This window comes from Ovis canadensis, chromosome 1 (assembly GCF_042477335.2).
Source record: "Ovis canadensis isolate MfBH-ARS-UI-01 breed Bighorn chromosome 1, ARS-UI_OviCan_v2, whole genome shotgun sequence".
Taxonomy (NCBI): Eukaryota; Metazoa; Chordata; class Mammalia; order Artiodactyla; family Bovidae; genus Ovis; species Ovis canadensis.
The window spans coordinates 15,758,410-15,770,745 of NC_091245.1; positions in this window are offsets into that span (position 1 = coordinate 15,758,410).

Genomic DNA, 12,336 nt, shown 5'->3' on the forward strand with positions numbered 1-12,336 from the left:
GCTCCCTAGACAAATGCATATTACTTTTATTACTTCACTGTGTATCATGGAGGTTATTCCATATCAGTAAACAAAGTGCCTACTTGTTCTTTTTTTAACAGCTGTTTAGTATCCCATGGTTTGAATGTACTTTATTTAGCCATTTCATTGTAGATGACCTTTTGAATTTCCAGTCTTTTATTTATATAATTTTGCAGTGAATACTCTTACACATGTTTTTGTTTCTTACATGTAAGAAGATGCAGAGGGTAAATTCCTAGAATGGGAATTTCTGTGCTAAAGGGTATGTGCATCTGTATGATGGATACTGCCAAACTGACCTTCAGAGAGGTTGGACTAACTTATTTTCCTACTAGCAAGATTAGAAGCCATGTGGGAGCCATATCTGGTACTGAAGCATATCCAGCAGCCTTATAATCCATTAAAGAAGTATCAGTTTATCTCAATAACATGGCCTAGAAGTAGAGTCTAAGCTCATCCCCCAGAAAAGCAGTACTTGCATCCCTGGAGTCAGCATTAGCTGGATCTTATCAAATAGCAGCCAAACCAACCAATCTCTGTTGGAGAAGAAAACATCTCTCCACCAACTGCTCCAGTCCCTAACTTCTGAGGCTGTAACTGATGAAGTATAGTCACTTAAGAGACTAATCCACCTGCCTTAGGAAGTATAATCCTGGCTACAACACCTTTGTTTGAAATGGAGGAAAATGGACAATTCAGTCAGGATGCTTAAGATGGCAGGCTATACTACAAAGGATCAACTGACCATACATAGTATTTTATGGCTATGTTACTGAGTTTCAGTTCACTTGTGGAAGGAGACAGAAATAAGATAGGACATGACTTTCTAATTAAAAAACATTAATGAGAGCATTCATTAATTTGTTGACATTGCCTATTACATTGCAAAAGCTGAGTGCCAATGAAAGGACCACAGTGGTTTTGTAGATGTTCACTTTTCATTTTGGCAGTTTTATTATTTAAAGTTTTAGTGATTCTGTAGAGTGTTGATGGATTTCCCATCTCCATCACCATGGCCACTAATCAGTTATAAACCAAAGCCTGGCACTCATTACATCTAGTCTACCTTATAGCCTCACCTTCCATTTACTTTTCTCTTTCCCATATGGGCTCTAGTAGCTGAGAATCTTTTAAGTTGCAAGTAACAAATCAACTGAGGCTAGTTAAGTCTTCAGTTCAGTTCAGGTGCTCAGTCGTGTCCGACTCTTTGCGACCCCATGAATTGCAGCACACCAGGCCTCCCTGTCCATCACCAACTCCCGGAGTTCACTCAGATTCACGTCCATCGAGTCAGTGATGCCATCCACCCACCTCATCCTCTGTCGTCCCCTTCTCCTCCTGCCCCCAATCCCTCCCAGCATCAGTCTTTTCCAGTGAGTCAACTCTTCACATGAGGTGGCCAAAGGACTGGAGCTTCCAGCTTTAGCATCAGTCCTTCCAACAAAATCCCAGGGCTGATCTCCTTCAGAATGGACTGGTTGGGTCTCCTTGCAGTCCAAGGGACTCTCAAGAGTCTTCTCCAACACCACAGTTCAAAAGCATCAATTCTTCAGCACTCAGCCTTCAAGTCCAACTCTCACATCCATACATGACTACTGGAAAAACCATAGCCTTGACTAGACGGACCTTTGTTGGCAAAGCAATGTCTCTGCTTTTGAATATGCTACCTAGGTTGGTCATAACTTTTCTTCCAAGGAGTAAGCGTCTTTAAATTTCATGGCTGCAATCACCATCTGCAGTGATTTTGGAGCCCCCAAAAATAAAGTCAGCCACTGTTTCCACTGTTTCTCCATCTATTTCCCATGAAGTGATGGGACTGGATGCCATGATCTTCGTTTTCTGAATGTTGAACTTTAAGCCAACTTTTTCACTCTCCTCTTTCACTGTCATCAAGAGGCTTTTTAGTTCTTCACTTTCTGCCATAAGGTTGGTGTCATCTGCATATCTGAGGTTATTGATATTTCTCCTAGCAATCTTGATTCCAGCTTGTGCTTCTTCCAGTCCAGCGTTTCTCATGATGTACTCTGCATATAAGTTAGATAAGCAGGGTGACAGTATACAGCCTTGAAATACTCCTTTTCCTGTTTGGAACCAGTCTGTTGTTCCATGTCCAGTTCTAACTGTTGCTTCCTGACCTGCATACAGATTTCTCAAGAGGCAGGTCAGGTGGTCTGGTATTCCCATCTCTTTCATAATTTTCCACAGTTAATTGTGATCCACACAGTCAAAGGCTTTGGCATAGTCAATAAAGCAGAAATAGACGTTTTTCTGGAACTCTCTTGCTTTTTCCATAATCCAGTGGATGTTGGCAATTTAATCTCTGGTTCCTCTGCCTTTTCTAAAACCAGCTTGAACATCTGGAAGTTCATGGTTCACATATTGCTGAAGCCTGGCTTGGAGAATTTTGAGCATTACTTTACTAGCATGTGAAAGTGAAAGTGAAGTCGCTCAGTCGTGTCCGACTCTTTGTGACCCCATGGACTGTAGCCTGCCAGGCTCCTCCCTTCCATGGGATTCTCCAGGCAAGAAGACGGGAGTGGGTTGCCATTTCCTTCTCCAGGGGGTCTTCCCGACCCAGGGATCGAACTCAGGTCTCCAGCATTCCAGGCAGATGCTTTAACCTCTGAGCCACCACTAGCATGTGAAACGAGTGCAATTGTGCGGTAGTTTGAGCCTTCTTTGGCATTGCCTTTCTTTGGGATTGGAATGAAAACTGACCTTTTCCAGTCCTGTGACCACTGCTGAGTTTTCCAAATTTGCTGGCATCTTGAGTGCAGCACTTTCACAGCATCATCATTCAGGATTTGAAACAGCTCAACTGGAATTCCATCACCTCCACTAGCTTTGTTCATAGTGACGGTTTCTAAGGCCCACTTGACTTCACATTCCAGGATGTTTGGCTCTAGATGAGTGATCACACCATCGTGATTATCTTGGTCGTGAAAATCTTTTTTGTACAGTTCTTCCGTGTATTCTTGCCACCTCTTCTTAATATCTTCTGCTTCTGTTAGGTCCATACCATTTCTGTCCTTTATCGAGCCCATCTTTGCATGAAATGTTCCCTTGGTATCTCTAATTTTCTTGAAGAGATCTCTAGTCTTTCCCATTCTGTTGTTTTCCTCGATTTCTTTGCATTGATCGCTGAAGAAGGCTTTCTTATCTCTTCTTGCTATTCTTTGGAACTCTGCATTCAGATGCTTATATCTTTCCTCTTCTCCTTTGCTTTTCACTTCTCTTCTTTTCACAGCTATTTGTAAGGGCTCCCCTGACAGCCATTTTGCTTTTTTGCATTTCTTTTCCATGGGGATGGTCTTGATCCCTGTCTCTGTACAATGTCATGAACCTCATTCCATAGTTCATCAGGCACTCTATCTATCAGATCTAGGCCCTTAAATCTATTTCTCACTTCCACTGTATAATCATAAGGGATTTGATTTAGGTCATACCTGAATGGTCTAGTGGTTTTCCCTACTTCCTTCAATTTAAGTCTGAATTTGTTAATAAGGGGTTCATGATCTGAGCCACAGTCAGCTCCCTGTCTTGTTTTTGTTGACTGTGTAGAGCTTCTCCATCTTTGGCTGCAAAGAATATAATCAATCTGATTTCGGTGTTGACCATCTGGTGATGTTCATGTGTAGAGTCTTCTCTTGTGTTGTTAATAGAAGGATATTGGGGTATCATGGTATTCAGGGCAGTGATACATTATAACAGTGGTATGAGACCAAGATCTGAAATGCTTTGGAAAACCCAGGCAGTTTTCTCTCTGTCTCTGATCTTTGCTTCTTGTGTCTTCTTCATTCTTCAGCTCCCCCCCACCCCACCCCCAACACCTCATTGCAAATCACGTTTATCATCAACTTTAGATTTTACATATATTCCCTTTTCATTACCCAGAGAGAAACTGTCTTTTCTTAATGTTTATCTCAAAATCCTGAGGAAGGTCTTGTATTGACCCAGCTAGGTCCACTGCCTACCCTAAACTAATTAATTGTAAGCAGAGATCTCAGCTTCTGTGGGAACCACGTGGAGGGTGTGATGGTGAATGGGAGAGGAGGGCTGGAGGGGCAGGAGAGCAGAAGAAAGAGTTACTGTTCATAGAGTTCCAGATCCTACTCACTCTTCAATGCTAGCTCATCAGATCAGAACTTAAGAGCTGGAAAGGGTCTAGGAATTCACCTAATTGAAACTTCTCCCTTTATAGATGAAGAAGTGAAGAATTCTCTTCTTTAATTACTCACATCTTTTTACCTGAATCATATTGTTTATCATTTTTTCCTCTAAATTTGTTAATTTGATTCTCCAAACACTTGCCCTCAATGGCTGACCATAGCTGCACTTCATCATTCTAAGAATTTTACTTTTTAGATTTGCTATTGCCCCAAGGAGATCTTTCATAAATTATGCTTCAGAACCTACCCACTGGTTTTGCCTTTTATCACTGCCTATTCATTCATTCAATCTGTCCCCCAGGCACTTCTCCTTCTGTTGGTCTTGTGAACATTCTTCCCCAGAGTTGTGTCCTTAGGCACATTCTCTTCTCAAGTTAGACATTTTGTCTGATTGATTTTGTTACCATCCCAACACCTCTTACATCTACATCTATATTTTACAAATCTCTCCTGAACCCAAGTCATTATCTTCAACATCCCACCATATATCTCTCCTTGGATATTTCACAGTAAACCTCAGTTTAAGCTTCTCCCTCTCATCCATTGCCCCCCACCCCCCCCCCACCATCCCCCAGTCAGTCACCAGGTCCTATACATTCTATTTAGGACCTCATCAGTTTATACCCCCTGTTCTATCTCCATTGTCAGTGCTTTAGTCAGGCTCTTAGCATTTCCTAATTGCTTAGATTCCCAACTATTTTTTCTATATCTAATCTGGACTCATCTAACTTCCCCACTGCTGCTAAAGTAGTCATTCTAAAATATATAATCAAATTGTTGCTAGAAATCCTTCAGTGGTTTCTCATAAAAAGTAAAGGTCCATTTCCTTAATAGAATACTTGGTATGGAGCATTGCCTAGTTTTCTAGCAGTTGGCCCCAAATTTCTCCCCAAGCATGTGTCTCTCCAGACAAAACATCTTATGGCCCTCTAAATTCTATGCTCTTTTATGGTTTCTGTTCATCAGTTATGCTAGTTTTTCCTCCTTCCGCCTAACTTCTTTGTTTAGTTAGCTCCTACTTATCCTCCCAGATTTAGTTTGTGCACATCTTCAGAGAATACTGTGGAGCTTTATACCAAGGTCACAGGTGTGACGCTTATACCTCCTTTACTAGAAAAACATCCTACTTTTCTTAAACAACCATGAACTGTCCTTTATATTATCTTTCTGTAGATTGGTGAAAATAACCAATAATTTCTAAATTATTTCTAAAAACATTTCCTTTCTTATAGGGAACATCTCAGGATGGCACCAAACATATTCATTAATAGTTCAAAATATCTTTAGTTTTTCTGTAAAAGGAAGCCAATGTTTAGTAATTAATGTTTCAGTATCTTATTTTATTTGGGAGTGACCTAGCTATTCAATAAACTTCCAACACTTAATTTAGCACAACCCTAGAAATTCAAGTTACCAAAATCTGGAGAGACTAAAACAAAATTATTTTTAATAGAGTTTACCTAAAAACTCTTATCTCACATTTTCTTTCCTTAAAAGTTTATTCACATTGAGTTACTTCCCTTATGGACAAATTTGCAACAGATATAATAAGCTCTTTAGTTTATATTAAACTTAAGTACAATAAAAATATTGTGCTTAATGTTGATTATTCTTAAGATATGTCTATATTAATTAGATCAACAAACATTAAATACCAGGTATTAATTTAATATTGACTATTCCTCATTCACATGAACCTGGAATTCCTTTAGCTTAATTTCTCTTGTATTTAGAATTGTTTGATTTATAGGTGCTTACTTTCTTCAGGCCAATTAAATTAGAGCTCATTTACGAATTAACCTCAGCAATATTATCCAAAGACTAAGACATACACTGAGACATAAATCCAGAGAGACAGATCTGATATCATAGTTTTTCACTTGAGATTTAAAATGTCTCTTTGTTCCTTTTTTCCCTTGACTTGAAGTTCTACCAATTTACCAAAGGCTGAAGTCTCACAAAATGTGGGCTGTGTATCTCAAGGACATGATAAGAGTTAACTTCAAGCTTTTCCTAGGCATATTTCTGTCTTTTTCTAATTTACATGCTAGGAAAACTGGTTGTATAATTTCAGAAAGATTTCACTTTAACCAGTTTTCTCTGGAGTCTAAAGAATATCACGGTCATACTGTTTTTTTCCCTTCTGTGGTCATGGTCTAATAGCTAAAATTTAAATTAGAGTGCTCAAATCAGCTCTGTTAACAGGGGCAGACTGACTGATAAAATGTTGTCCTAGCAAGGATTGTCCCTCTGGGGAGGTGGGGTCTTAGTTTGATCAGAAGAATCTGGAAGAGTAGGGGAACTTGCAGGAGTAGGGAAAGCTTGGTTCCCCCCAACACTCCCCACCCCCAGAGAGAGGAGAAGTTAGAAGGGGATTCTTTAGAATGTTAGGAGAGTTTTTTGATCCCTCAGGCTAGGAGAAAGTCCTGGACCAAAGGGAACTTCAGAATCCCTTCCTTGTCTGCAATGATAAAGATCAAATGTGGACAGGAAAAGCTGAGTTGGGGTCATCTAGGAGATCTGATGGAGAAGGAGACAGAGAGGGATGGGGATGGGGGTGGGCGTGGGGATAAGGCGGCAACAAAAAGACATGTGGCATGTGTACCTCAGAACAAGGTTCTGATTAAGGGTCATAAAGATTTGAACATAAGGAACTTCTGAGTGAGTCCTTTTCCCCTGCTTTCAGCAAAAGAGATCAAGTTGGAGGATGGAGGTATAATTTAGTGTGCCATTAAGAGATCAGTTTTCTTGGTCCTCCAATTTGTGTTGAGGTCAGTCTAGATTTTCAAATTTTTCCAGTTCCTGAGAATGTAGCCAAAGGTGAGTCTGAGGGAGGCTCCTGGACATACTAGTACCAATTTTTAGCCTATATGCTGTAGAATGGGGATACTGAGAGTCACTAGTTTACTCAAAGGCATCCCTTTTGTCCCAGTGAGCCCGCCATTCAACTAGTGGCACAAAATGGCTGACCATCCCAACAGTTGCATCCAACAGTGAGAGGTGACCCCTAAGTGTAAACCATGAGGCTAAGGCATCAACCATGTGACTCAGGCATGGAAAGACAAAAAAGAGAGAGATTCCCAAGACCAGTGGATAACTCTCCAATTGGTGATTTCCTGAAACATGGAAGGCACTCTTGGGATGGTTCAGAGGCAATACCTAAGCTCCTGTAAATCAATCTGGACTGAAAGAAAAGTGAAAATAACAGGGAAGACAGGGTGAGGAATCTGTCTTTTAGTCCTACCGGGAAGGTGGTGGCCAAGGAAGTGGGCTCAGTGTTTTGCTTGAACCAATATATGCCTCATGGTTCACGGAAGTTGTCTTGCTGAGGGTGGATGCCCTGTAGCCTGGTCCATTCCATGACCACCTTATCCTGTCACAGGAGTCTTCAAGCAGCAGGTGCAGTGATGTCTTTTAAGTGCCTGACCCATGCCAGCACATTATCAATTGGCCTAATCCTCAGCCTAAGGAAGAAAGAAGAAAGGAGAGCCCTCACCCACTTGGGTGACAGCTACTGGGGTGCAGTGGGCTATGGGGACTTTGGAACATGCCAGAGGGTAACCCTAGCCAGAGTTTCTCAGTTGCTTCCATAGCCATTTGCCTGTTTGCAGAGGGTTTGAGGAGAAAGGAACAAGCAAGTGGTGGGGGAAAATCCCCAAGAGTCCCTGTATGAGAGGTGCTTTCATACTTTCAGGTAAAGATTTTCATGAGTCCAATTCTTGAATCTTCCCATACCTAGAGAAACATTTAATACCACAGACCAATGTCTGGTTCTGGTTCTGGCTAGCCCCTCTTCTAAGCCACTTGGCAGCCTTTCTACTTCTATTAATCTTCAGGCCATGTATCTTCAAACTTCTTGGTAAATTTGTTTTTTCTAAAATATGACAATTAAATCTCCAGATAATAGCAGAACAAGAATATCACCTGGCCAACACTCAGACAATGCTTGAACAAGCTGCCTTGTCATTCTGTGGACTCTCATCTCCCTCTGTAAATGCACCCTGTCAGAGAGCAGGCACTGGAACCCAGGACCCCACGATGCCTCTGTTAAGCCTGAAGAATCTAGGAATGGTCATCATCCCTTTCCCAGTGACCTGTGTCCCCATGACCTGAGATGGGGTAGGTAGTCAGTTCATCATAAGCAGGCCAAATATTTGGCCCATAAATAAAAAGAGATGGGACTATGGAGCCCTTTATCAAGGTCACAGGTATGGAGACTTATATCAAGGTCACAGGACAAAAATTTCCAGAATTAACCAAGTCCCATAACAGTTGTTGCCATGAGCCTCCTGATCTACACTGGCCAGTTCCTGGACCCCCTATGAGGTAAAATGCCCACCCTATTACCCATCCTATAGCATCCTAACCAGTCACCTAAGGTCGTGCTTCCAGGAGGAGTTTTCTCTCTCTGGAGGCTATAAAAACTGGCTACTAGCCTGCAAAAGGGGTCAGCTTTCCCTTGAGCTGGCCCATTGTTCTAACAGTATCTCCTGCTCTAATAAACTCTTTTCTCCTTTCATTCTACCTCATGTCTGGAAATTCTCTTTCAACCTGCACACAGACTATGGCAAATACTACCCCAAATTTATGAAATTTTGGATGAACACTTGAGTCCTTGACTGAATTTATTAACAAAGATCTAGATCTGATCCTATTGGGTTTTGTACTAGAAGGGATTTTAATTTTATAAAATTACTCTGGAATCACTGTGGAAGACCATGGCTCAACATGACACAATAGCCAGGGCTATACCACTTCAGCTTGCTTCACACTGTTGTTGGCTACATTTCCTTCTTTTCTTACCTTCGGTACCATGGTTTTGCAGTTTTGCTTTGTTTTTTGGTCATGCCACACTGCATGTGGGACCTAGTTCCCTGACCAAGGATTGAAACCACGCCCCGTGCATTGGAAGCATAAGTCTTAACCACAAGGTGGTTTAGTCGCTAAGTTGTGTCCGACTCTTTGCCACCCCATGGACTGTAGCCCACCAGGCTCCTCTGTCCATGGGATTTTCCAGGCAAGAATACTGGAGTGGATTGCCATTTCCTTCCCCAGGGGATCTTCCCAACCCAGGAATTGAACCCAGGTCTCCTGCATTGCAGGCAGATTCTTTACCGACTGAGTTGTGAGGGAAGTCCTTAACCACTAGACCAGCAGGGAAGTCCTGGGTTTGTACCTAAAAAAAAAAAAAAAAGCAAGCATCTAATCCTTACTTCAGGCTCTGTTTGTTTTGTTTTTGGCAGCTCTGGTTAAGACAAGTATATAGCCCCCCTTTGAGTAATCAGGGCCAATTGGACAATTTCTGGACTTATATTTGAGATATTAGGGAATGGACTGTTTTCGTCACTGGACAGAAACCTGAAACTGGCCTTGGAAGTGGCCCTGGAAGCTACTGACAGTGGAAGAGGAGGAAGACTGCATATAAATGAAACACAGAGGAAACAGATCCAGAAACTGGAGAGCAAAAACTCAGTTCTGATCATACTGTTTGAGACCTGGATCAAGCCTCACTTGAGGCTAGAGCTCCTGGGTTTATTAAACTGATAAATGAATAAACCCTAGTTGAGTCAAGGGTTCAAATGTCCTACATCTGAGGCTGCCTGTTTTAGCAGAAGTGTGGCCCAGTCTTACGTTCTTAACCCAGGTCCCCTAACTTCCTAGCTTTCAGTTCAGTTCGGTTGCTCAGTTGTGTCTGACTTTTTGCGACACCATGGACTGCAGCATGCCAGGCCTCCCTGTCCATCACCAACTCCCAGAACTTACTCAAACTCATGTCCATTGAGTTGGTGATGCCATCCAACCATCTCATTCTCTGTTGTCCCCTTCTCCTCCCGCCTTCAATCTTTTCCAGCATCAGGATCTTTTCAAATGAGTCAGTTCTTTGCATCAGGTGGCCAAAGCATTGGAGTTTCAGCTTCAACATCAGCCCTTCCAGTGAATATTCAGGACTGATTTCCTTTAGGATGGACTGGCTGGATCTCCTTGCAGTCCAAGGGACTCTCAAGAGTCTTCTCCAACACCACAGTTCAGAAGCATCAATTCTTCGGTGCTCAGCTTTCTTTAGAGTCCAACTCTCACATCCATACATGACTACTGGAAAAAACGTTAAGTTTGACTACAGGGACTTTTGCTGGCAAAGTAATGTCTCTGCTTTTTAATATGCTATCTAGGTTGGTCATAACTTTCCTTCCAAGGAATAAGCGTCTTTTAATTTCATGGCTGTAATCACTATCTGCAGTGGTTTTGGAGCCCCCCAAAATAAAGTCAGCCACTGTTTCCACTGTTTCCCCATCTATTTGCCATGAAGTGATGGGACCAGATGCCATGATCTTAGTTTTCTGAATGTTGAGCTTTAAGCCAACTTTTTCACTCCCTTTCACTTTCATCAAGAGGCTCTTTAGTTCCTCTTCACTTTCTGCCATAAGGGTGGTGTCATCTGCACATCTGAGGTTATTGATATTTCTCCTGGAAATTTTGATTCCAGCTTGTGCTTCATCCAGCCCAGCATTTCTCATGATGTACTCTGCATAGAAGTTAAATAAGCAGGGTGACAATATACAGCCTTGACGTACTCCTTTTCCTATTTGGAACCAGTCTGTTGTTCCATGTCCAGTTCTAACTGTTGCTTCCTGACCTGCATACAGATTTCTCAAGAGGCAGGTTAGGTGGTCTGGTATTCCCATCTCTTTCAGAATTTTCCATTTCTGCATTATTTACTATGCCAAAGCCTTTGACTGTGTGGATCACAATCAAAGTGGAAAATTCCTAGGTTTAGGGCTACCTTTTCTGGCTTTCTCCAACTAAGCAATGCTCTTTTCAATTACCAGAAACTGGTGTTTTGCTAAAGAGAAGCTGATCCTAACACAGGGAAGAAGAGATTCTCAAATACAGAATATTATCAGTGGGTTTCTTTTAAGCATGTAACAATTATATCAATAATTGTTCTAGCACTTGTGACAAACAAAAACTTGAGTAAGATAAATTCCTTGCCCTTATATTCTGATGCTCAAGAAGAGCACTGTCCAAGAGCGATGTAATGTGAGTCAAAATGAAAATGCAAATCATATAAGGAATTTAAAATTTTCTAGCAACCAAACTAATAATGAAAGGCAGTAAATAAAATGAAAATTTAAATATATTTAATTTGATATAACATATCCAAATATTATAATTCAACATGTAATCGAAATAAAAGTTATTAGTTTTTTTTTTTTTTTTTTTACTGAATCTACAAATACAGTGTTTTATAGTTACAGCACATCTCATTTTGGTCTAGCTACATTGCAAATGCTTAAGAGCCCCATGTGCCTAGAGGCTAATGTATTGGACAGTAGAGTTCTAGAGAACACTCATATAGATAAACATTTAAATGAAAGAATGTAATCAGTGTGGTTTAGAGGTACAAATTCTATGCTCTGAAAGAGTAAGGAAGGTAAGACAGAAAGAGGAAACATGATTTGTGTCTAATAGTATTTCCCAGATTACAGACATCCCTGGAGATAGAAGATCTAAATCAATGATTTTCGTATACAGATGGACATTAATCGAGGACCTTAAATAGAGGCAAATGGTAAAGAATCTGCCTGCCAATGTAGGAGACTCAAGAGACACGGGTTCAATCCCTGGGTCAGGAAAATCTCCTGGGTAGGAAATGGCAACCCACTCCAGTATTCTTATCTGGAAAATTCCTTGGACAGAGGAGCCCTGCAGATTGCAATCCATGAGGTCACAGAGTCAGATACCACTGAGCGCGCGCATGCGCGCACACACACACACACACACACACACACACACCCCTTAAAAACCTAGGCTTCTTATGATAGCCTTTTGGGGGGGAAGGTAATATTTTCTGAAATTTGAGATTGAAGGTTTTGGGGAACATTATCCAGCTAACTTGGACATATCTTTTCCCCATGGTGTGATCATTTCTCAGTCCCTTTTGCTTGATTCCACCCCTCAGTACTGCCTCCTCAAACTCTATTGGAAGATAATAGGTCCATATGTGAAAGAGTGGAGGAGGGGCTTTCACAGCATTGGGAATTACATCTTGGTGAAGGAAAGTTACATTTGGGAGGAGGCAGAAACCTCCAGCCTCAATAAGCAATGCCCACTCATATTTCACTTGATTAAGAAGATTTTCCTCAAC